The 25,217-nt window shown below is 34.2% G+C and overlaps 1 long non-coding RNA gene across 3 annotated transcripts in view; it reads left to right on the top strand.

Moving 5' to 3' along the window:
- The window catches only part of LOC146405666 (uncharacterized), a 435,623-nt gene that overhangs the window by 401,592 nt on the left and 8,814 nt on the right, over nucleotides 1-25,217 (top strand). Inside the window, exon 4 of one of the 3 annotated variants that reach the window (XR_014838468.1) lies at nucleotides 7,389-7,668. The exons of the other annotated variants lie outside the window; for them this stretch is intronic. This is a non-coding gene — a long non-coding RNA (uncharacterized LOC146405666). Of the gene's footprint in view, nucleotides 1-7,388; nucleotides 7,669-25,217 lie in introns of those variants that run through there. 3 annotated transcript variants of the gene reach the window in all.

The raw sequence follows: 25,217 nt of genomic DNA, 5'->3' as shown, positions 1-25,217 counted from the left end.
AAAAGATATATAGCCTAACTAAAAATGGAAGAAAACTTGATCAGATGTTTCTCTAAAGAAGACATGCAAATGGCCAACAGGTCATTGTGAATGAAATGAAAAGCTGCTCAACATCATTAATTATCAGGAAATGCAAATCAAAACTACACTGAGATATCACCTCACACCTGTTAGGATGGCTGTTATCAAAAAAAAAAAAAATCAGAGAACAAATGTTGGCAAGGATATGGAGAAAGAATATTTGAACATTCTTTATGAGAATATAAAATGATACAGCAACCATGGAAAATAGCATGGCATTTCTTCAAAAAATTAAAATTGTACCTCTATATGATCTAGCAATGTACCAAAATACCATGCCTAGGTAAATACAAGGGAATTGAAATAAGGATCTCAAAAAAATGTTTTCATTGCAGCATTATTCACAATAGACAAGATGTGACTATTATTTAACTGTCCAGACCGTTAATGGATGAAGAAAATATGCTACAGACATACAATGGAGTATTTCCTGCTTAAAAAAAGGAGGAAATGATGCCATTTTTAACAACATAGGAAAATCTAAAGGACATTATACTAAGGACAAATCGTACATTAACCCACTTATATGAGGTATCTAAAATAAACTCATAGAAGCAGAGAATATAATAATGGTTGTGAGGTGTTGGGAGTAAGGAAAATGGGGAGTTGTTCCATATATATAACATTTTATTTTTGACTAAGTTTTATTTATGACTAAGTTTTAGAGATTTGCTATACAATATAATGCCTATACTTAACAATACAATATTGTATATTTCAGAATTTGTTAAGATGATACAGCTCATGTTAAATGTTCTTACCACACACACACAAATCAAAACCAAAAAAAACAAAGACAAAAGAACATAAGGAAACTTTGGGAGGTGTTGGATATGTCTATTACATTGATTTTAGTGATATCATGAGGACTTGCATATGTCCAGACTCATTACATTTTAAATATTAAATATATTTAGTTCTTTGTAATCAACTATAGCTCAATAGAGCTCCTTAAAAAACAATATGAAGGAGATAAAAAGAAAGATTACATTCTGGGGAAAATGTTTATAAACTACATATCTTCATATCACATACAATAAATATACAACAAATCTCAAAATTGAACAGTGAAAACTAAACAAAATGCAGTTTAGAAATGGACAAAAGACATGAATAGACATTTCCTTGGAGAATATATTCAGCATCAGTAGCCACTAGGAAAAGGAAAATTAAAGCTACAGTGAAATATCACTATGTACTTCTCAGAATAACTTTAAAAACTAGTGATAACAAAAAATTCTGGTGAGAACATGGAGAGATTGTATCACTCATTAATTGCTTTTGGAAATGCAAATGGTACAGCCAATCTGTAAAATAGTTTGTCCCTTTCTTCTAAAACTAAATATTCAACTGCTATACAACACAAGAATTTCACACTTAAGTATGTATCCTAGAGAAATAAGATTTTCGTTCACACAAAACCCCATACACAAATGTTTGTAGTAATTTTATCTGTAACAGTTTACAAACTGTAATATTCCTAGATGTTCTTCAATAGGTGAATGGTTAAACAAACTGTGTATTTGTATGCACATGTACGTAAGCTACCGTAAACTCGGCAATAAAAAGGAATAAACTAGACTGTGTAACAAATTGGATGAATTGCTAGGAAATTATGCTGAGTGAATAATGCTAATCTCAAAAGATATGTATAATATGTGTTTCCACTTATATAACATTTTTGAAAGGAAGAACTTTTAGAAGTGGAGGACAACTCCTGCCAGTGAGTAGGAACAGGCAGGAAGAACGTGGTATGATTGAAGAAAGATAGTAGAAAGGATTTTTGTGAAATTGAAACTTCCATATCTTGCTCATATAGTTTTAGTGTAGAAATACATACACATATGCAAATGAGAACAAGTAAAACTGGGGAAATCTGAATAGGACTGGTAGATTGTAAGAAAGTAAAAATCTTGGTTTAATGCTATGCTATGGTTTTGCAAAACATTGCCATTAGGGGAAACTGGATAAAGTGTTCATGGGTTCTCCATTTCTTAAAACTGCATGTGAATTTAAAATCATCTCAGTACAAATTTTAACTTTAAAAAAAACATAGGAAGTATATCTGAAAACCAAAAAATAAAAATATAGTTGGTTGCATTAAAAATCTGTTAAACTGATCTGGTATACATAACAAGTATTTTACTATCGTTCATGTATGCTTCAAAATATTATTTGCAAAACCATATGTTCTTCAACTATAATTCAATTTGTTCCCGGAGAAGCACCAATTATAATACCTTCAGTACAAGTGATGCTTTTCTTTGCACTTGCTTTTGCACAAATTGGATTCAGTAAAAAGTCCATCCAATTAACAACTATGAAATTTAGAGACATAAAAACGAACTTATAATTTCTAAGGTAAAAACTTTAAAAAAAAATCTACTTTTGATCACTTTTCAGGCCTTCCAAAAATTATATAGTATTTTTCTTTTTGGTAATTCTGTTTTCAAGAATATAGATCATTTATTTTGTAGAATGTTCCTAATTTTTTTTTCTGATGATTTCTCATGCTCTTTTTCAAATTATGCAATTTTTGAAGAATATTAGAGTCATGAAATTGCCTTCCCATTATTATATTCAGGAGATAAAATGATGTTGCTTTGATCCAACACTGATAATGTTAATCACTAGATTCTCCATGATATAATTGTAAAATATCCCCTTATAAATAATAAATGATTTGTGAAAAAGTACTTTTATGCAATACAGATATTTTGTTCCTCATCAAATTTTCACCCCACCCTCTCTCCATTGATGAAAATTTAATGACATTTTTAGAAGAGATTTTCCTTCTTTTATTTATTCATATCAGAAAAAAATTGTTTCTATCACTATAGAACTTAAAATGTATAGATAGATGTATAGATACATCATGTGCATGGCTGATTTCTATTCCATATATATATATATATATATTTAAAGTTCCAAGTAGAAAGATTTTTTTTAATGTTTCATCTGTGTAAAAATTCCTATTTTTATTGCACAGTGATCTGATATTTTTGTGTGAAATTTCTACTTTATGGAATTTATTGATTTTTCATTCTGTCAGTTAATAAAAGATCAAATGTGAATACTTTAATGTATTGAAAATGAGGATTTCTTTTCTTTTTGTTTTTTTTGTTTTAGGACTGTACCTGCAGCATATGGGAGTTCCCAGACTAGGGGTTGAACTGGAGCTGCAGTTGCTGGCCTACACCATAGCCATAGCAACCTGGGATCTGAGCTGTGTCTGCAGCCTACACCACAGCTCACAGCAACACCAGATCCCAAACACACTGAGCAAGGCCAGGGGTCAAACCTGCATCCTCATAGATCTAGCTGGGTTCATTAACCTCTGAGCCACAATGGGAATTCTTATTTTCTATTATTAGGATTTAAAGTATAATATGTGCTCATATGATATACTGAATTTTTTACACAACCAAAACTAATATATTTTGTTTGAAGTCAGGTGAGTGTTTACCTTTGGGCAGAAGAAAGTGGGTTGTATTGGAGGAGAATACAAGGTGAATGCTGGATTGCTTCTAATGCACTATTTCTTGTCCTAGGACATTATCCAGGAAATTTCCAGTTATGATAACTTATTGGCTTTTAATGATCCAATTTGTGCAGTTCCTACATTTTCTAAAACTTAAAATATAACAAGGAATTGTTTGTAAAGGTTGATATGGACTCTGGAAAAATAAGAAAAAAAACCCAACTTTCTTCTGGAATGTGCATGGCTGATTCCTATTGCATAAAAGGATCATGCAATTTTATTTGTGTTTGTGTAAAATGTCTGGAAATATATGTAAGTATCAGTGTTAAAATTAATTAGAAGTTAATGAAATATTCATCAGGCAACTTTTTTTTATTAAACTTTAAGGCAGCTGGGGTAATTTGCAAAGGGATACAAGAATGAATATGATATTACTTCAGAGTATACACAGTTTAGTAGAAGAGAAAGGAAAGAGGAAAAAATTCACTGTATCTCTTTGTGGTGCATTTTTCTTTATATTAGGGCATTGTTCAAGTTGTGATGACAGCCGGCAAAGGAGGCTGACAGAAATGCTCAGAAAAAGTTGAAGGCAAGAGCTCAGCGATGAGAATTACAGGACAAGCAATGAACTAAAACAATACAGGAGGCTATTGAGTACTTTTAGTAAGAATATTTACACTGGCTTTTGGGGAAGAAAAAAATACTAAATTAAGATGAAATATACTTTTTTGTAAATTTGAATAGAAAAAGAAAAAAAAAGACATAAGCTATAGTTACAAATTTGTTAGATAGGAAAATGAGCTTGTGTGTGACTTAAGGTAGAGATACCCACAGAAAGGAATAAGTTGGTGAAAGTCTTTAAAATGCTTGAGCCAAGCAGAACTTACTGCCAAAAAAGATAACTTAATAATAATGAATCAGGTTTCTTCCTTGCAAGAGATATGCCAGTATTAAAATAGCATCTGGCAGTCAATACCGAAAACATGGCAGCACATTAAAACAGGCTCACATAACTGTTAAGACATTGTTTCAAATGGTGCCAAAAGTTGGAATCAGAAGGAAATTTGTAAACCAAGTGTTAATAAATATGAGTTCATCACCAAAAGGTTATAGTCAAAAGTGAGGGTTTGAATATTGTTCTCAAATTTTATGAAATTTAGTGGAGGAATATTTTTTGTTTGTTTGTTTGCTGGGGGGGCTTGGAAGTTTAATGATCTGGATGAGCAGTGGAAACATTGTACCTGCAGTCTGACTGATGGGTTTGTATGATAGAAAGAAGGAACTCTTTCAGAAAGCTGTAGGAGATACTGTGTTTGTTTGCGGGCAAGGGTGCTTTCTGTTCGTGCAGAAAGGACATGAAAAAATAGGAGTGCCCTCACAGTTCTTAATATTTTCACCATAAACCCATGTTTCCAAAATTGACAGAGGTTCTCACAGGTCACAGGCTGGCCAACACTTGTATTCAACTTCCAGGGGAGATGGAAGCTTTCAAAGTTTTCAGAAAGAATCAGGATGTGGAATTTATGGGGAAAAGATTTTCTCTTTGTTTTTACTTTCTTAACATTCATCTACAGAGGGCATTTTTCCATATCACCATACAATCATGCCCTGTAAACTGTGCAGCTGGAGGAAAAATTTATTCTTATGAAAGAGCAGGGTAGAGTGAAAAGGGAGGAGGCAAAAATTCAGACCCAATTTCCTATGATTTTCTGAATAATTGGAGTTATGGAAATTTAATAGCAGAATAGAGAGTAGTAATGAATAGTTTTAAAATAGGAACTGATGAAGAAGCAAAGAGTACCTGGATTATCAAATCCCCGCCTTCCTTTATGTCTAGTTACTTCCCAGAGGCCCCATTTAAAGCCAGTTGCCTTCACCAAAGACAATTAGACTCCCTTGCCATGCCCACATTCAAATACTTGTTATAACAAATGGCAATTTAGATACAATTGCTTGTCTCCATAAATGTCTTTCTAAGACCAGTTTACTTTTTTTATGGCCAGTTTTAATGTGCTGCCATGTTTTTGGTATTGACTGCCAGACTATTTTAATACTGGCATATCTCTTGCAAGGAAGAAACCTGATTCATTATTATTAAGTTATCTTTTTTGGCGATAAGTTCTGCTTGGCTCAAACATTATGTAGAAGAAGAAGAATGTTCTTTCACAATCATGGTTGCTCCTTGACATTTCTCTGATAAACTTGTTTTGTATTATCTCCTGTTTTGTTTTGTTTTGTTTTTTTGTAGAGCTTTTCTTCCAAGATTGCATTATAGCCAGGGTGACAAGGATGTTGTTGTTTAAATAAGTTGGCATGTGCTAAACTGCCTCTGATAGAAGAAGAACTCAATCAAAACTGACATTGTCTATCTAGTATTTCACTAAAGCCCGCTAGATTGTGATATGTTTTAATATTTAGACTTCAGTTTGGCAGTGAATATTAAATCAACAACTCTGGCTTGCATACCAATTTAGGGAATTAGCACAGAGCTTGGAAACTTGGAAATAAGGTGTGACCCACCTGAAGATAATTCTGGCTTCCAGGCTTTCATAGAGGATATATTAATTCATTAAATTATTCAGGCATGCTGCATACAAATGCTGACAGGGATTCAAAGGTTTGTTGTCTCCTATTAATCACTTTATTATTCATATCATTCTTTCACTAGAGGCATTATAATATGTTTGATTGATATCTCATTTATATTGTTCTTATGAGCAGTGTTCATTGGGTCTGCTCTATAGAGAACTTTGTTTCCTTTTAAGTAAATGGGAATGGAACAATAGCTAATTATCAAATCTTGGCATTGTTTTCTGAAATTGCACAGTGTCTCCTGACAACCATGGCCTCACACCTAGTTCAGCCTGTGGCTAGAATGGATGATGGTGATATGTGCTGTCTTATAGTAATCTGACAGGAGATGAAGAGTCTCTGAAGATCACTTGGCTTAAGGCAAATTTCAACACCTCTGAGTGTTCCCTGGATACCTCATTGTTCTTTTATTTGGTATCTTTTACCCTGGGATCCTATCCATTTCTTTCTGGATACTAAACATCTATACTATTAAACATAAAGAGAGCTGAGGGAAATTTTAGAAGCCTCTTAAAGCTCCAAACATTGAGCAGGGTATTGCATATATCCCTTTATTGAATGTTGAAGACAAAACTATTAGGCAATTCGTGATGGTTTATATGCCAAAAATGTTGCTTCACTTTTTGAAGCATTAATTATTGTAGAACATGTTTCCATTGATTTAGGCAAAACCCAAATTTGGATGTGTTTCATGTACAAATGTTATAAAACTAGTTTTTTTTGTTTTTGTCTTTTTGCTATTTCTTGGGCCACTCCCACGGCATATGGAGGTTCCCAGGCTAGGGGTCGAATCAGAGCTGCAGCCACCAGCCTGTGCCAGAGCCACAGCAATGCTGGATCTGAGCTGTGTCTGCAACCTACACCATAGCTCAAGGCAATGTCGGATTGTCAACCCACTGAGCAAGGGCAGGGACCGAACCCGCAACCTCATGGTTCCTAGTCGGATTCGTTAACCACTGCGCCACGACGGGAACTCCAAAACTAGGTCATTTTATTTTATTTTAAGGAGGAAAACAACATTTGCTATTTAAAAAAAAAAAAAAAAAAAAAAAAAAAAAAAAAAAAAAAGAGGTAAACTAAGCTCAAAGAATAATAGAAACAGTACACCAGGAGGCATGTTTCTGGTTCAAACATATCTCTTTTTGGTTGATAATTTTTTTTGTAGTGCCTAGCTTCAGCACCTATTTATTTATTTATTTATTTAACTAATTTTTTTTTTTTTTTTTTACTACAGGTAGTTGTTCCTGATATTGGGGGTCTTGCCTTCTCTCAAGTCCTTGCCCTGTATTCCCTGGGCTGAGCAGCTCACCACAGGGAGTGCCACAGATCATGCTGCTTAGAGCTAAACTTTAGCATCCATATGGCTTGATCTAGGTCATTTATTAGCTTCATTACATGCACATTGTACCCAGTATTTATTGACCTTGCTGCTTTCCTTCTGTTTACTGCGTTGCCCTTGTATGCTTGTTCATTTTCTGCCTTCCTAAAGTAAATAAATAAACAATTGTGCTGAAGATTGCCTCACAGAAGTTAGTGCCATCTCACCTATTTATATTTCAGATTTCTGACAGTCTTAATTTTCTTAAAATCTCTTCTCTTAAGTTTGCTTATTTGTTTATTTATGGATGCATCGGTGGCATATGGAAATTCCCAGGAATCAAACAAGTGCCACAGCAGCAAACCTAGCCTCTATAGTGACAACACCAGATCCTTAACACACTGTGCCACAAGAGAACTCCTTGGCTGTCTAAATTCTATAAAATTCAGCTATGAAAAACTCTATATATGTGAAGAAAAAGCCACTGAATGAAAGCTTAGACTGACAAGTGAGGGAGAGTCAGTAACACCATAAGGAAATAAAGTTAGGCTCTCAGAGGTATTGCTGCTTTGTGCAAATTACCTCATTTTTGGCACCACTTTTCATACTCATGTCTGTGCATTAGAAGTGAGGAGAGGAGGAATAGGAAGGAAAATGGCATTTGGGGAGGGAGCATAGTAAAATGGAAAGTTCATAGGTGTGAAGTTCAGAGAGACAGTTTCAAATGATGGCTTTGATATTTATGACATTGGGCAAGTTATTGAAACTTGAGTTTCATTCCCTTCATTTGTTAAATAGAAAAGTACTATTTGATTTAAAGGTTTTGTGATTTTATCTGAAGTTTCTGACCCATAGTATTACCTCAATAATTGGAATTTTTATTTCCTGTTCTTTAATTTTATTTGTCCAGGTTCTCCTCTCTTGAGGACACATGTCACATTTCTTGTATCTTCTGCACCTCAAAGGTGGGAAGAAGACAATAAACATGTGTTGCATGTATCTGTGAGTGAATAAGTAATCCATGATGTTGATTCAGAGAAATATTGAACTTCTGTTAAAATACCTTCATAAATCTTATCTTTTTTCTATAAAGACTAGTTATGTAGTTTCCTAGTATTCAGCAAAAATGGAATAATTCAATTAGAATTGAGCTAACTAGAAGATGGCTAGTTAGATATGTAAACAATAGTAAGTTAGCTGGCATGTTGAAGATAGAGAAAAGCTGAAAATTAGTTGAGTGTGACCTGTTCTATAGCTCTCCAAGCCATACTGATCCTATTCACTCTTATGTTACAGAATAGATTGGCATTGATATAGATAGATACTTTGAGCTTTAATAGAACATAAAATTATTATTAAACTCAATGTGCTTTAGAAGGCTGGATGTGTGTAATATGTTTCGGAAATATTTCTATTAAAATGGCTACTTTCAGTGCTTGAAAAACTAAGCTTCAGTTATCTGCAAAATTAACATATGTATCCAGATCATTTCCCATCATTGTCAGAGTGTTCTTTCTATCAATCACCCCTCCACTTCCCTTTGGCATTTTTCCCCTACCAAAATTTGCTGCAGTGATGAATAGATTTTTAAGGAATGTTCCTTTTAGGAAAGGTAAGAAGATCTACTTTAAAATTAGCAAAGGCCATCCTAGACCTGCTTTAGGTGATCATTCAAAATTTTATACTTCACTATGATGTCAAGGAAATTCCCAGACTCAGCCTGGCATCAGTGTCGTATACATTTGTAATCTGAGCCAGACATCTGTGAGTGAACTCAGCAAGCCCCAGGGCAGGAAGGCTGGCATTTTTCCACCTGAATGACTATTTAAGTAAAAGCAGCACAGGGGAGAAAGACAGGATAATCTGTTTTCTTTGTAATTGGCGTTGGCTTGAATGTATGCAATTTATAAACTGGCTCAAAGGCTGTTCATTTTCAAAAAGACAATGCTTTCACATAATATAGCAATCATCATAGAGGCTGGGGATACAGTAAAGTTTTAACTGTATGAATAGTCTAAACTTTTCCTTACAGCTTTCCATGCATACTGCAGCTCTCTCCTTCCCAAAAAGACCACCACATCATTCACCACAAACAAAATACACGCATACCTAAAGTGTGTGGCAATTTCCTTGCTCTCTTGGCTTGTTTGAAAAATGTTTTAAAGCATATTCCCATAAAAGTAAAGTCCCAAATTTCTTTTGGTGGCTCATTGAGTAAAAAAGCTTTACAAATGGACTGATCACTATTGAACATGAAAGAAAAACATATTATAAAAATCATGTATCTATTTTAATATTCCTATGTAAATCAGATTTTAGAAATTTGTAGGAAAGAAAAAAAAGGATTAACACTGTCTAAAGTAGAAAGTAAATGAGAAGTTAGTTTCAGTAATAATTTCTGAGAGCAATTTTAACATATTGCTGTGAATAATGGTACAGGTTATTTAGTATAGGTGCCAGGTATAAAGGTCAACTGGTGGCAAATTATGGGGATGCAGAAATAGACATACGATGTGGGTCTTTATATGGAACTATTAGGACTCTGTGTTATTCCGTGGACCCCTGCCCATAACGCAATGAAGAGTTGAAACTCCAGGCATTAGAGATGCAGGCAAGCTCTCCAGGCAGGAGTGTTGTATTGGGATCCAGGCCTCAGCCTTCAGAAGGGAACCCCCTTAAAGTGACAGCATCACAGTTCTAGAGTTACTGTTCTTTTTGGAGTGCTTTAAGGGGCGTCATTCAATCCCCCGGAAGGGAAACCCTGCTGCTGCGGTTGCCTTGGAGACCGCAATCCACTGGAATCAAGTTCGCCAGAGCAGAAGTGTGCAGCAGATTTATTTAAAGTGAAAAGTAGATCAATTAGAGAGAGCAGGCCACCCTGAGAGTAGGGGCTGGCCGCACTTAACAATTGGGTTTTTCTTATATCCCCATACTGTGGACCGATTGAGGACCTGATTTTTCCTGCCCTAGCCCACTGTGGTGTGCATAAGGGCTGAGGGTTGATTGGTCTCTGTATTCGATCTTCTGATTGGTCTCAGACCATCATCCTTATCTGCATGGGAACAAGTTACAGATTATAGGGAAGTTCCCTGGAGAGTCCCTTGCTGTTATGCCTGCTAAGCCTGGTTGCTCAAGGTCGGAAAAGGGCATTACAATGAGACAGGGTATCATAATGATAAGGGTATGGTAGTTCTTCCAGGGCAGAGGCTTTGGGTTTAATCTCTTTGAAGCCTAACAGAGCTGTGTCCTGGCAATGGGATCCTCCTGCTTTACTGCTCTCACTTTTTTTGTGGGGCAAGAATAAAAGCAGCCTTGTATTCAGAGAGTAAATATTTTGGGCTCAAGCATTAGACAGTCTGAGCCTAGCTCCCAGTTTTGAGGAGACTGAAAAATTATCATCTGCCTGATACTTTTGGACATTAGGGGTCTGTAGCTTCTGGTGGCAAATTAGGCAGGCAAATCACTATCCCTGAGAAGGATAAGTTGCCAGCTCTGATAGGTCATTGCCAGACAACTTGTCAATCTCTGAAGTTTCTCATCCAATTTTCCTAACTGCTTGTCTATAACAAAGTTTGCATAGTTATTGAATAGCACGTTTAAGTCTGAGATTTTATTATTAAAGAAAATATGAATCTGATGGAATTTGCTTACAAAGAATAGAATTAACAGATTACTTTTCTTCAAACACTTCATTTTGCATATGAAAAAAGAGAGTTTAAGGACATAAGTATTTATTGGGATTTCTGACTTTTCTCGGTTTGTGCTTTTAGTTCAAAATTACCTTCTTAATATCTATTTTCCTAAAATGAAGTGTCACACTCATCCCAGGTTTACCAGCTATAGGTTACTTTTTTTTTTTCTAATTTTTATTCTTCCTTTTTGTGCAGTTCTATAGTATACCAAGCCCATCCCAGTTTCATGGACACATGTTAACACATCCTCAGTTCTAGGAATTCAAGAAAGCTTTGTCGCTCATGTCCACAAACAGCCTGTCAACTAAAGTTGCTATGTGGCTTGTACCCTCTTTTTCTCTAATACTCTGACATTTTCTTGTTAATATCTGATCTTGTGAATCTTCACCCTTGACTTTGCTAAGGATGTGGTCCACAGAATAAGCCAATGGTAGTCTCAATTGATCCAAATGTTCTAATCATAAGGGCACAACACCATTTCTGTGTTTTATGAACAGGCTAAGAGAATGACCCTCTAACATGCCTGAAGAGCTGAATTAAATAATGTTCATTTCAGCTCTGAAACAAACAAATAGAAATCAAACCAATCAAAAAAGTCATCAAAAGAGATAACTAAATGAACTGTAGTAATGGATCTAGTCTAAGGCAAAGCTACTCAAATAAGGGAGTGAGTCTATAGAAAAAATAATTCCTAAAATATTATATTAAATTCATAGATTGCTGCTGAATGGTATTTTTACTTTAAAATCATGAAATTCTTCCATAAAATACAATATTTATAATTTGGGAACATCATGAACCAAATGCATATGACAAAAAGGCCGGAAAAAATTCACAGCAAATTTAGAAAAGTAGTTCCCTTCTAGGAATAAGGCAGAGAATAGGTCTAGGGAAGCTGATCTAGACAACTTTTATCCAATGATTCTTTTTTTGGGAATTTATTAAAGTATTTCTTATGTATATCAATAAACTTTGCTACCTGTCTTACTGGGCCTATACAATATAAGAGGAGTTTATGAGTGGCTAAATGAAAGGACCAGTGCATTCAAGAGACTAATTTTTTAATTAATAATACCTGTCCTTTATTAAGTCTCCTACTACTGTGCCAGGGGCTTTACATATAAGCTTCATCTATTTTTAATTGAATTATAATTGAAATATAATATTATATTGGTTTCAGGTATGTAACATAGTGACTCATATTTTTATATGTTATGAAATGATCACCAAAATGAGCCTAGTTACATATCATCTGTCATGAAAGTTGTTACAATGTTATTGACTATGTTCCCTATACAGTACATGATATCTGTGTGATGTATTTATTTTATAGTTATAAGTTTGTACCTCTAAGTCCTCTTCACAGATTTCATCTATCCCCCTACTTCCCTACCCCCTGGCAACCACCAGTTTGTCCTCTGTATCTCTAAATCTGTTTCTATTGTTGTATTTGTTCATATTTTGCTTTTTGGATTCCAAGGACAAGTGAAATCATGTTATTTGTTTTTCTTTGTCTGACATATTCCAATTAGCGTAATATCTCTAATAATGTTTTCACAAATGGCAAGATTTCGTTCTTTTTTTTATCACTGAGTATTATTCAATTATGTCTATGTCTATTTCTCCCATCTTCTCTGTCCATTCATCTATCACTAGACACTTAGGCTGCTTCCATATTTTGGCTACTGTAAGTAATGCTGCAATGAACACTGGGGTGTATATACATTTTCAAATTAATGTTTTGTTGTTTTTTCAGACCCAGTGGAATTGCTGGGGCATATAGTAGTTCTGATTTTTTTTTTTTTTGATAAAAGTTCATGCTGTTTTTTGGCAGTGGCTGCACTAGTTTACATTTCCACTAATAGTATACAAGGGCTCCCTTTTTTTCCACATCCTTATCAAATACTTGTTGTTTCTTGTTATTTTGATAAAATATCGGACAGATGTGATGTAGTATGATATTGATTAGCATTTCCCTGATGATTAGTGATGTTGAGCATGTTTTCCTATGCCTGCTGGACATCTATATGTACTCTTTGGAAACATTGCTGTTCAGGTCCTCTGCTCATTTTTCATTAGGGTTGTTTTTGTTGTTATTGAATTATATGAGATCTTTATATATTTTGGGTATCAACCCTTTATCAGATATACCATTTTCAAGTATCTTCCCATCCAGTAGATGGCCTTTTTGCTTTGTTGTTTCTTTCCTTTGCTATGCAAGAACTTAGTTTGATGTATTCCCATTTATTTTTGCTTTTTGTTGCCCTTGCCTGAGGAGACATATCTGAAAAAATACCACTAAGACCAAAGTCAAAGTTATTACTGCCTATGTTTTTTTCTATGTGTTTTATTTTTTCAGGTCTTATATATAGTTCCTTAATCCATTTTGAGCTTATTTTTTTATATGGCATGAGAAAGTGGTTCAGATGTTTTTATGCATCTGTTAAGATGATCAAATGATTTTATCCTTCATTTTGTTAATGTGGTATTTCACATTTATTGCTTTGCAGATGTTAAGCTATCCTTAAATCAACCTGGAATGAAATTCACTTGATTGTGTTGTATAATCCTTTTAACACATTGTTGACTTTAGTTTTCATCTATGCTCATCCATGATATGGGCCTATAATTTACTTTTTCTCTGTTGTCTTGGCCTGATTCTGGTATGAAGCTACTGCTGGCTTTTTAAAATGAGTTAGGAAACATTCCTTCCTCTTCAGTTTTGTGAATAATTTGAAAAAGATAGGTATTAGCTCTTCTTTAAATGTTTTGTACAATTCACTTGTGAAGTTATCTGGATCTGGACTTTTTTGGGGGGGTGTGGGGCACTTTTTGTTTTGATTACTGATTTATTTTTATTACTAGTGATTAATCTATTCTTAATTTCTCTTTCTTCTTAATTCACTCTTAGAAGATCATATGGTTCTATGAAAAGCCATTTCTTCTAGGTTATTTAGTTTTTGGCATATTTGTTTATACTATTCTATTATCATCCTTTATATTTCAGTGATATTATTTGTAATTTCCTACCTTTCATTTTTTGTTTTATTAATTTAGGTTTTCTCTTTTTTTCCTGATGAGTCTGGCTAAAGTTTTGTTGATTTTTTTGTCTCTTTAAAGAATGAATCCTTAGTTTCATTGATCTTTTTATTTACTTCCAAATTAATTTTTATTATTTTCTTCCTCTATTAACTTTGGACTTCAATTTCTCTTCTTTTTCTAGTTCCTTTAAATGTAAATTTCAATTACTTAAGAATTTTCTTACTTTTTGAAAGAGGCCTGTATCTCTAAGAACTTCCCTCTTAGAACTGCTTTTGCTATGTCCTATGGGTTTTATAAAGTTGTGTTTTCATTTTCTTTGTCTCCAGGTATTTTTTGATGTCCTCTTGGATTTCTTCATTGACACATTGATTCTTCAGTAGCATGTTGTTTAATTTCAGTATGTTTGTGAGTTTTTTGTATTTTTTTCCCCTTGTAGTTGATTTCTAGTCTCATACCAAGGCGATCAGAAAAGATGCTTGGTATGACTTCAATCTTCTTACATTTATGGATACTTTTTTTTTTTTTTTTTCTGCCTAACTTTGTGTTCTGGAGAATGTCCATATGCACTCCAAAAAATGTGTACTTTTCTGATTTTGGATGGAATAGTCTGTGTAAATATCTATTAATTTCACCTGGTTTAATGTGTTGTTTAAAGCTGGTTTTCCTTATTAATTTTCTACCTGGATGGATCTATCAACTGATGTAAGTGGGATATTATAGTCTCCAACCATTATTATATGCTGTCTATCTCTATATTTCTCTTACTCTTTGCTTTATATATATATATTTAAGTGTTCCTATGATTGGTGCATAAATATTTACAAATATATTCTCTGGTCGGATTTACCCCTTTATCATCCATATAATGCCCTTCTTTGTCTTTTGCTATGGTCTTTATTTTAAAGCCTATTTTTTCTTATATGAGCATTGCTACCTTAGTTCTTTTCTTTCCCATTTTCATGGAATAACATTTTTTATCATTTCATTTGCAGTCTATGTGTATCTTTACTTTTAAAGGGAGCCTCTTATAGATAGCACATAGATGAGTCGTTTTTTTCAATCCATCCAGCCACCATTTATCTTTTAATTGGAGCATTTTAGATTGTAGCAATTAAATTGTATTTAAAGTAATTATTGATAGATATGTCCTTATTGTCATTTTATTAATTGTTCTGGTTGCTTTTGAAGTTCTTTGTTTCTATCTTCCCTTGGTTTCTCCCCTGTGATTTGATGGATTCTTTCTAGTGTTATGTCTGGATTCTTTTCTCTTTATGTTTATGTGTATTCATTGTAAGTTTTTGGTTTTTGGTTACCATGACTTTCATATATATCAACCTGTATGTATAGCAAACTATTTTAAACTGACAGTCATTTAGGTTTGAACACTTTCTAAAAGCAGTACATTTTAGTTCCCCCTCCACCATTTTCTATATTTTTGATGTTACATTTTACATGTTTTTTTTTATATTTTGTGAATATTTTAATTATTTATTGTAGTTCTAGAGTTATATAGGTATATTAGGTGTGCCCACCTTCTGCACAAACATTCGTGTGTAATTTTTTAGTTGGCCCTTGAATACACTGTTCCCCATTCACAGTTTCAATGAACCATGAATTGTAGTATGTATCTGTTAAAAACAATCTGTATACAAGTGAACCCATACAGTTCAAACCCATATTGTTCAAGGTTCAATTGTAGTTGATTATACTACTTTTGTCATATTAGCTTTTAAAGTAGCATATTCACTAACTCTGCTATATATTTGCATTTATTAGTGAGATTTTTTTTCTTTCATATATTTAAAAATTTTTAGTTATGGTCTTTTTTCCATTTAAAGAAGTCTCTTTAACTTTTTTTTTTAGGGATGCACCAGAGACACATGGAGTTTCCCAGGCTAGGGGTCCAATCAGAGTTACAGCTGCTGGCCTATACCACAGCCACAGATATGCAGGATCTGAGCCATGTCTGTGACCTACACCACAGTTCATGGCAACACTGGATTGTTAATCCACTGAGCGAGGCCAGGGATGGAACCTGCAACCTCATGGTTCCTAGTCGGATTTGGTTCCGCTGAGCCACGACGGGAACTCCTCTTTAACATTTCTTATAAGGGTAGTTTACTGGTGATTAACTCTAATTTTTGTTTTTTTGGGAAACTCTTAACCACTTCTTCATTTGTGAGTGATAATCATGTTGGATAGTTTAATTCTAGGTTGCAATTTTTTTTTATTCCTTACAGCACTTAAATATATCCTGCCATTTTCTTCTGGCCTATGAAATTTCTGTTGAAAAATAACTGGATAGCCATTACAGAGTTTCCTTTGTATATGATTACTTGTTTTTCTCTTATTGACTTTTAAGATTCTCTCTCTTTAACTTTTGACATTTTAATTATACTGTGTCTTGGTATACTATATCTTGGTATGGATGTTTTTGTATTTATGCTGTTTGGGACTTTCTTTGCTTCCTAGATCTGGATGTTTGTTTCCTTTGCCAGATTAGAGATGTTTTCAAGAGTTATTTCTTTAAATAATTGTTCTTTGTCTTTCTCTCTCTTCTCCTTCTGGAACTTCTATATTGCAAACATTAGCATGCTTGATATTTTCAAAGAGGTCTCTTAAACTGTCCTAAATTTCTTAAATTCTTTTTTTGCTTTTTGATGTTCTGATCAGGTGATTTCCACTATTCTATCTCAGGATTGCTCATTCATTCTTCTGTACCTTTTCTCTACTATATTATTTACTCCAGTTACTGCATTCTTTCACTATGAATGTTTCTTTCTTTTATTTTCTCTTTATTGATGTTCTTACTGAGTTCATTCATTTTTCTCCTGGGTTCAGTAAGCATCTTTATGACTATTGCCTTAAACTCTTTTTTTTTTTTTTTTTTTTTTTGGTCTTTTTGTCTTTTTGCCATTTCTTGGGCCGCTCCCACGGCATATGGAGGTTCCAAGGCTAGGGGTCGAATTGGAGTTGTAGCTGCTGGCCTACACCAGAGCCACAGCAATGCGAGATCCAAGCCACATCTGCAACCTACACCACAGGTCATGCCAATGCCGGATCCTTAACCCACTGAACAAGGCCAGGGATCGAACCTGCATCCTCATGGTTCCTAGTCGGATTCGTTAACCATTGAGCCATGACGGGAACTCCTGCCTTAAACTCTTTATCAGGACAATTACCTTTCTTCATTTCATTAAGGTTTTTTCCTGGAGTTTTATCTTATTCTATCATTTGGAACATACTCCTCTGTCTTCACATTTTATTTGAGGTTCTGTGATTATTTCTATGGATTACACAGAGGATTCTTCTGATTTTGAAATAATAACCTGATGTGGGAGCATCTGCTGTGTAGATTGCATGTGCCAATGTGGCCTGGATGGATGGCTAGAGGAAACATGGGATGGGGTGGGGAGTCTGGAGGAACTCAAACAATGGTGTTCATTAATTCTTCTGACCCCTATTAGGATTCCATAATATGCCTGCCCATTTGGTAGCTGTTTTAAAGTTAGTAATTCAATTTTTTTTCTTTATTTTTCTTACCCATTTCTGTGTAGTCCCTCTGTATGCAGAAGCTAATCTACAGCCCTCACATCTTCTTTTGGGAGGAATGGCTCTAAATTTAGATGTAGATTCAGTGTGTCTGTAGGAGGAGGTGGTTTCAGGTCTGGTGTGTTGTATTCTTAGACCTGCTTCTGAAAGTGTTAGTGTTGCATTGTTTTGGTTCCTCAGTACTGGCCCACCATAGCAAAGAATTGAAATGGTGGGCACATTACAGAAATTTCATTAAAGTGAAAGTACATTCTCAGAGAAAAAGCAGGCTGCCCTGGGAGTACTAAGAGTAGGAACTGCCCCTACCCTTCTATTGGGTTTTTCCTATATCCCCATGCTGCAGACCTGAGTGGGGGCCTGATTTCTCCTGCCTTGGCCTACTGATTTTTCCTTCCTCGGTTCACTGAGTATGCATAAGTGCTGAGTGTTGATTGGTCTCAGGCAGGATACCTTATTTGCATGTGGGACAGGTTATAGGAAAGTTCCCAGAGAGCCTTTGATGCTATGTCTGCTAGGCTCAGGGTAGGGGAAAGGGCATTACCATGAGATCTGTGGGGTGATAATAAGGGTCTGGTAATTTCTGTCTTGGCCAGAGGCCTTGAGTTTAATCTCCTTGAAGGGGATGTGAAGCCTAAGAAGACTAATTTTTTAAGTGTAATATTAAATTTACTTATTAATATGCAGTTACAGATTATCTTCCAAAGCAATCACAAAAAAGTTGGTCTTACTGCTCAATATATCTCTTTACTGTCTAAACTTCCCTTAGGAAGTATAAGTTGCATTAACAGCTCCAAAAAGTTTCTACAGTGAAGGTCGGTGTCACCAAGCTCTCCATCTTTCCCTGTCACTGGGAGGCACTACTTCATTTGGATATGCCCTCTGTTTCAAAGTGTACTGAGAAAAGAGTTTTACTTCATAACTGGGTGTTATTTGGACTAAAATGGGAGTAACACAATTTCTTGTCTGATCAGAGAAACCCTTGTTTGAGGACTACAGGTGCTGTAGACCTGAGTAAAAAAGTAGATGTATTCAGGCATGCTCAATAATAGACATGTTTTTCTTGGTCTTCATAGAAGCACATTTTGAATCAGGAGCACCACAGCTCTTGGTGACACACCAAGGTGACACTTCTGGTTAAGACCCTCCTTTTCCTCCCTCATCCTTTCAGTAAATTTTTCCTTGTTCTGCCTTCTAGTTCTGGGTCTCCTTCTCTCTCCAAATAGAAACTAAAGGGGAAAGATCTCTGCTGATCAGGACAGTAATTTAAAGATCAACTTATACATGATGAAAACAATTGTTCACTGTCATTTGTTTAGTTGGTTTTTGTCTTTTAATGACTCAAAATGAATAATTCATACTCTGTGATGAAAGTATTTGAAGCTATAGAGTTGAATTTATCCTCAATTCCCTAAACAAATAAATAAAAGATTCAAAAATTTTTTACAAAATGTCAATGTGGACTCTTCAGATAAAATTACTTAAGTTCACGATTGTGCCTTCTCTTAGCATTTCTGGGATTTTCATTCATTAGATGTTTTCTTTCTTCCTTTTTCTTTTTCCCTCTGTACTTCCTCTTTTTGATCTGCAGTGATTCCTGCCCCTTAACTTCTAAACATGCTCAGTCTCTCTGACATTTAAAACTAATGACCTAGTTATTAAACAAAATGTGCCTCAGCTATTATTTACTCTTTCTCCTTTCTTCTTAGGGTCCTCATTTCCTTATCTGCCATTCATTTCTGAGGCAGGGTATTTTTTGGTAGAAGGTAACAGATTGCTCTGAAAATCTGTGCAAAGCTTTAGGGTTCAATCAGCAGGAAGAAAATGCCCATACTCAGAATATACTAACAAACAAAATTTGGCCAAAGCGTACATGTCTGTCGTAAATTAAATACATTGAAAATAAAATCCATGAATGCAGGAATTACACTTCTCCTTTTCCCTGTTTTATACTAAAGATAAGTATAGTTTTAAGAATCTAGTAGACATTTAGTAAATAAATGTTATATGAATAAATCAATGTCTTAGGTACCAAGGAATATAATGAGTATTTTTCACTCTACTAATAACTCAAATTTACTGTGTACTAACAGTAGACAATGCAATGTATTAATTTTTATATGTTTTACATATGTAACCAACATGAATTCTGGAATCAATATCTATCCATTATTATCCAGATAACATTCAAATCATCCAATTCAAAATAACTGCAAGAAAAAAAGATAGCCATTCCAGTCCTTACTTGAAACACATTAAAAATAATGCAATTCATAACCTCTAGTAACATTTCTCAGTACCTTAATTTTCACAGGTCAAACTTCTCTGAAACTTTTTATTCATCAATCATATCCTCATTTCTCACCACCCAAACCACCCTCTATTTATTGTATTTTTTTTCATCTTTCCCCCCCTCAGAACTTAATAATTTAGATTTTTATCTCTGTATATAAGTAATTTTCTTTCTCCTCAAGTGTTAATTACTCTGCCTTTTTGTGCCTGTCGTATTATACTGCATAAAAATTTAGGATTTGTCTGAAGAAGATTAGCTTTCTACAGAAGTTGTAAAAGAGAGAAATGGATAAGTGGAAGGAGATAGCATTCTGTTTCTGTTCCTTAAATAACTGGAAGCTTTCTTATTATCCTTCTGTAAGGTACCAGAAACAAAAGCTTAAAGATATAAAGCTGTTTGCCCACAGGCTTACTAAGAGCTAAACCAAGACTAATCCAGATTCATTTCATTCTAAAAATCATGTTCTTTAGCACCATACTTTACTGCTGCTTAGTGAATGAAACTGTACTCATTTATTCAACAAATGTTTAAGGTTCTCTAATATGTATCTATTCCCTCACACATGAGGATACACTTGACATAGTTTTTCTAGAATTCAGTGCAAGAAAAGCATTTGTTTTACAAATTAACTTTCCTGTTTTGTTGCTATTGTTTTCTTAATGAATAAAACCTAAGCCAACCCCTTTTTCACCTGCCTGTCTTATATGAAGTTCAAAACTATATTAAATATTTATTGGAAATATGTGATCAGGGTTCCCATTGTGGCACAACAGAAATTAATCCAACTAATATCCATGAGGATTCGGGTTCGATTCCTGGCCTTGCTCAGTGGATCTGGGATCTGGTGTTGCTGTGAGCTGTGGTGTAGGTCACAGATGCAGCTCAGACCCTGTATGGCTGTGGCTGTGGCATAGACGGGCAGCTGTAGTTCTGATTCGACTCTTAGCCTGGGAACTTCCATGTGCTATGGGTGTGGCCCTGAAAGAAAGAAAGAAAGGGAAAAAAATGAAAGAAAGAAAATATGTGGTATAGAGGACACTGTGATGTGTACAGCAATTAATTGGATAGTGATTCTGTTTTCACAAAGATTTCAGGGAGTGTAAAACTTATGTGTAAACAACAATGGCATAAAAAGCAAGGTAATGATGACGTTAATGAGGTTGAGATGGATTGCTTTTAATAGTGGAGAATTATAGCAATTACCTCTTGAAATTATCTATCATTTTTCAGAAATGTTTTTCACTTTAATCATTTTGTTTTATATGTCATATCCTCTCCACAGATAGGCAAGGAATATAGAATAACAATTCCAAACCCTCATCAAACATGACATCACACATTCTCACAATGCCCTATGTATTTTAGAACTTGTTCTAAATTGGATGCAAGGACAAGGTTCACGATCTAAGAATAAGGAAATTAAAAAAAATTAAAAGATATTGTAAAGAGTTCCTGGAAAAGAAAAAAATAATAATTTGTCCTGGATTATTTAACTGCCTACATTTCTGATGTTAGAGAAATAAAACCAAATAGATCATGGCATAAATTTTCATAGGTCTGTTTGTTTTGCTATTGATTTTCCATGTTATAGTGAGATAATGCACTGTCTATGCCTAAATATGTATGCATTTTGACAGGGAAGATTGTGGCGTAGGTGTGTCTCCATGTGCCTGTGTGTGTTCCTATGGGTCTAATATGTCTACATTGGAATGATATTTACCTTGACTGAAATCTGGAATTTTATCCAAGATTTGATTGGTACATTTGACTTATCAGTGTGAAATAAGTAAAATCAGCAACAAGGTGGAGATGATAAAAATAATAGAATAGAAAATAATAGACTGAGTCAAAATTAACCATTTTAGAGGTGGTAGAAGTCAATGTGTAGTTTCAAAATGAAATACTTGTCTTTAGATCTTTCTGTCCACAAGATGGAATTTTGGTGATTTCCACATTTAAAATTTAGTTCGTCACGTATTCAGAGGAAGTAGGCATTTTCACAAAAGTATCGCTTATTCACTATCTCATTTAATTTCAAAAAGTTTAGTTAGCTTAGTACCACATCAGTTACATGAAACTGCTTCAGAGGTACATTCTCTCACTTTTTGTCACAGATAACATGTAGCTGTTGATGAAATCATAATTATTGCTCAAAACTTAAGTTTACCTTTAGCATTATGGTATTATCTTTATTTTATGGTAAAGGAATCCAAATCTAGTGGACTAAATATTTATCATTAGATTTTTACGTAAAAAAAGAAGGCATATTTGCTAACTATTTCTAGGTTTCTCAGTGTATTAGGAGACATCTCTTGGCTCACATTTTCCATTTACCAACACCATGATCAAGACTCAGTTTACTGTTACAATGTAGAAAGCCTGTTAAAATGTCATGATTCCATTAATGTGATCACCACTGCTAATGGTGCCTTAGCTAGCTAATTCATCTAATTTCACAGTTTAGGGTGGGGGCAGGGTGGCTATGTTTAGAAGTCTTTTAAAATATGGGTTCCTTAGCAGTCTTTTTTGTTCACACAATAACCTATCCATGATGAAAGAGGAACTTACATAAAATACCTTTATGATCTGAAGAGTACATCCTCATTACATTTTTAGATCTCCATTTCAAAGATATAAAGTCTACTTTCCTCCCATGTAGTAAGATCTCTCTAAAGAGCATCACAAATGGGCTGTCACACTCTAGGTCATAAACTGCATATTGGTTGATTAGAGAAAAATAAAAGGCAAAATTGGGATTTGCTCGCCTGGAAGTTGGTATTCTTACCACTGACTTTTGCCCTTACCTGTCTGTGGCACCTCTCTCAGCATCCCATCTCATTCCTTTTAGATCAAACTGGTATAAAACATCCCTCTAGGTGGCTTTATTCTCATGGTAAGGCTTGTGAATTTGAGTTCTTTGTTTCACAAAAGCCTGACAAATTCAGCTTTCACTCAAGCCTCTGAACACAGTTGTTAACCAACTAAACAAGAATAGTAAAAAGCTGACAGCTGACAGGCTTTGCATAGATTTTTGTCTACAAGTAGATCATTTCAAAGAATTTGAGCCTGGTGATTTTGAGAAACATTCAATTGATTTATGCCATAGATTGTTATCAGGTCACTTGCAGCTTAATATTCAAAGATTAATGGGATTTAGGGTGAGGTCAAATGAACCTAGGAAAAAAAATGTCCTTATATTTAAAAAGAGTTTGTTGAAAATGTCATAACTTAGTTATTTGTTCACTTCCTCCAGAATTTAGTAACATCTTAGATAATTCCCTCTTCAAACAGCAGCTGCCCCTGTCTCCTCAGATGCTAACCATTCTTAAAGAAAAAGAGCAAAGTAAAAATGAGTTGCTGGATAAGAACTGAGTACATAAATGAGAGACTTGAATGTGGTTTAAATAAAGAATATAGAGAGTGAACATCTAGAAGTTACATCTGAAAAATCAGACGGTTTAGAAAAAATTTTTTACCGATACCAATACCAAATATTAAAAGGTAAGGCATAAATGTAAATTTCACTTCCATGAAATTATATTTTTAATAAATGAAGGCATGTTTTAAGTGTGTGTGGGTATATGAGCATATTTTTTCCAGATTATTTATAAGTGGTGGGGAAAGGAATGGGTTGGGAGCAGGTGGTTGGCAATATTTTGGGAAAAGAATTAATTTTGAAGCAGCTGCTGATAATTTTCCAGCAGTATTATTCATAATTTTAAAAAATTAAAATGATTATAATTACCCTGATGTGTCACATCATATGTGACTGAAGAGAGGAAATGGGGATGGGGATGGAGAAAATGTCTATATTCCTGGAGTAAGTGTTCATTACTCTGTAAACTCCTGAGAGGAAGGCTTCTATGGGATGTTGTCCCAATGGATGAAACTCAGGTGAGTAATAAAATCTAGCAGAAGGCCTGTGAGGTGCCAGTGACCACCAGATCAGAGCTCATTTAGTGATTGTCATCACTTTGTAGCAACCATGCAGTTAATACCCAGTATATTTGACACCTGCTATGTTAAATTAGTACTTGCAGAATTAACACCTGCTGTCAGCCACCCAGCATGAATGTTGCTTTCTTCAGAATAAAGGGGAAATGAATTATTTCCCTAGAAATTTGTGTAAATTATTTTTGTGGATGGAGAATTACTTGGAAAGATCTTGGGACTGACAGTCAAGATTCTTTTTTTTTTTTTTTTTTTATAGAGTCAGCACTGTTAGTAACTCACAGTCTCATTCTTGCTGTCAGAATACAGTCTAAGAGATAACTTAGCAACATGACACTAGAGGTGAATCTATTTTCTAAAGTATGAAAATCCATATAGTTGTGAAGTGTTATGTTAACTGTACATTAATAATAAAATTATTTTCATTTCTCATTGATTATTTGTAAATGGGAAAATATCTCTTATAGTACATTTTATTATAGTAGGGCACAATATTTTTTAATTTATATAGAACTCTGTACCTATTTATATTACAGTGTATATATTATGTAGTGTATTATAAAAACATTTTCTCTATTATTTATATTAATAGTATATAATTAAATATTATGTTATAAAATATTATGCACACATGTGCATATACCATGGGCAAAGTACTATTTTATGTGTAAGGAGATAGATGTTAGAAAAGCTAAGTACCTTAGCACAATGCTTGATATTGTAGGATAACCTTTTCCTGAACAAACCAATCAAGAGAATAAATGATGTAAAGCAAAATAAAACAAACCCAGAACGCAATTATACTGCAAAGACTTCTGTGGACCACAAGAAATAATAAATGTATAAGACGAGAATTTACTTTTGATTTACTTATTTTGATTCAGAAAAAATGTATTCAATACTGTGAGAAATACTACCAAGTAAAAATATAGTTTCAGAATTCATTGTGTTTAAAATATTGGGATAGATATTTTATCATTTCCTATAATTCAAGGAAAATTAAGCACTCTCAAAGAACAAAATAATAGTAGATATTAGAATAGTTTCACTTTAAGGAAGAATATAGGACATTTGATAATAACTTGAAATTGAAGCAAGAAAGTTGCCTGACCTCCACCAAGTAACTTAACCTTTCTGTGGCTCAGTCTCTTTACAAAATAGGGATGTGACAGTATGTATGGCATAAATATGAGGATTAAGCATTTGGAACAATGAGTA

Source organism: Sus scrofa, chromosome 2 (genome assembly GCF_054392235.1).
Source record: "Sus scrofa isolate SSC_HxYL_T2T_F1_AM1 chromosome 2, Sscrofa_HxYL_maternal_Yorkshire_Landrace_v2.0, whole genome shotgun sequence".
Taxonomy (NCBI): Eukaryota; Metazoa; Chordata; class Mammalia; order Artiodactyla; family Suidae; genus Sus; species Sus scrofa.
Note: the sequence above shows the minus strand (reverse complement) of the source record. Positions and strands in the feature narration are given on the sequence as shown.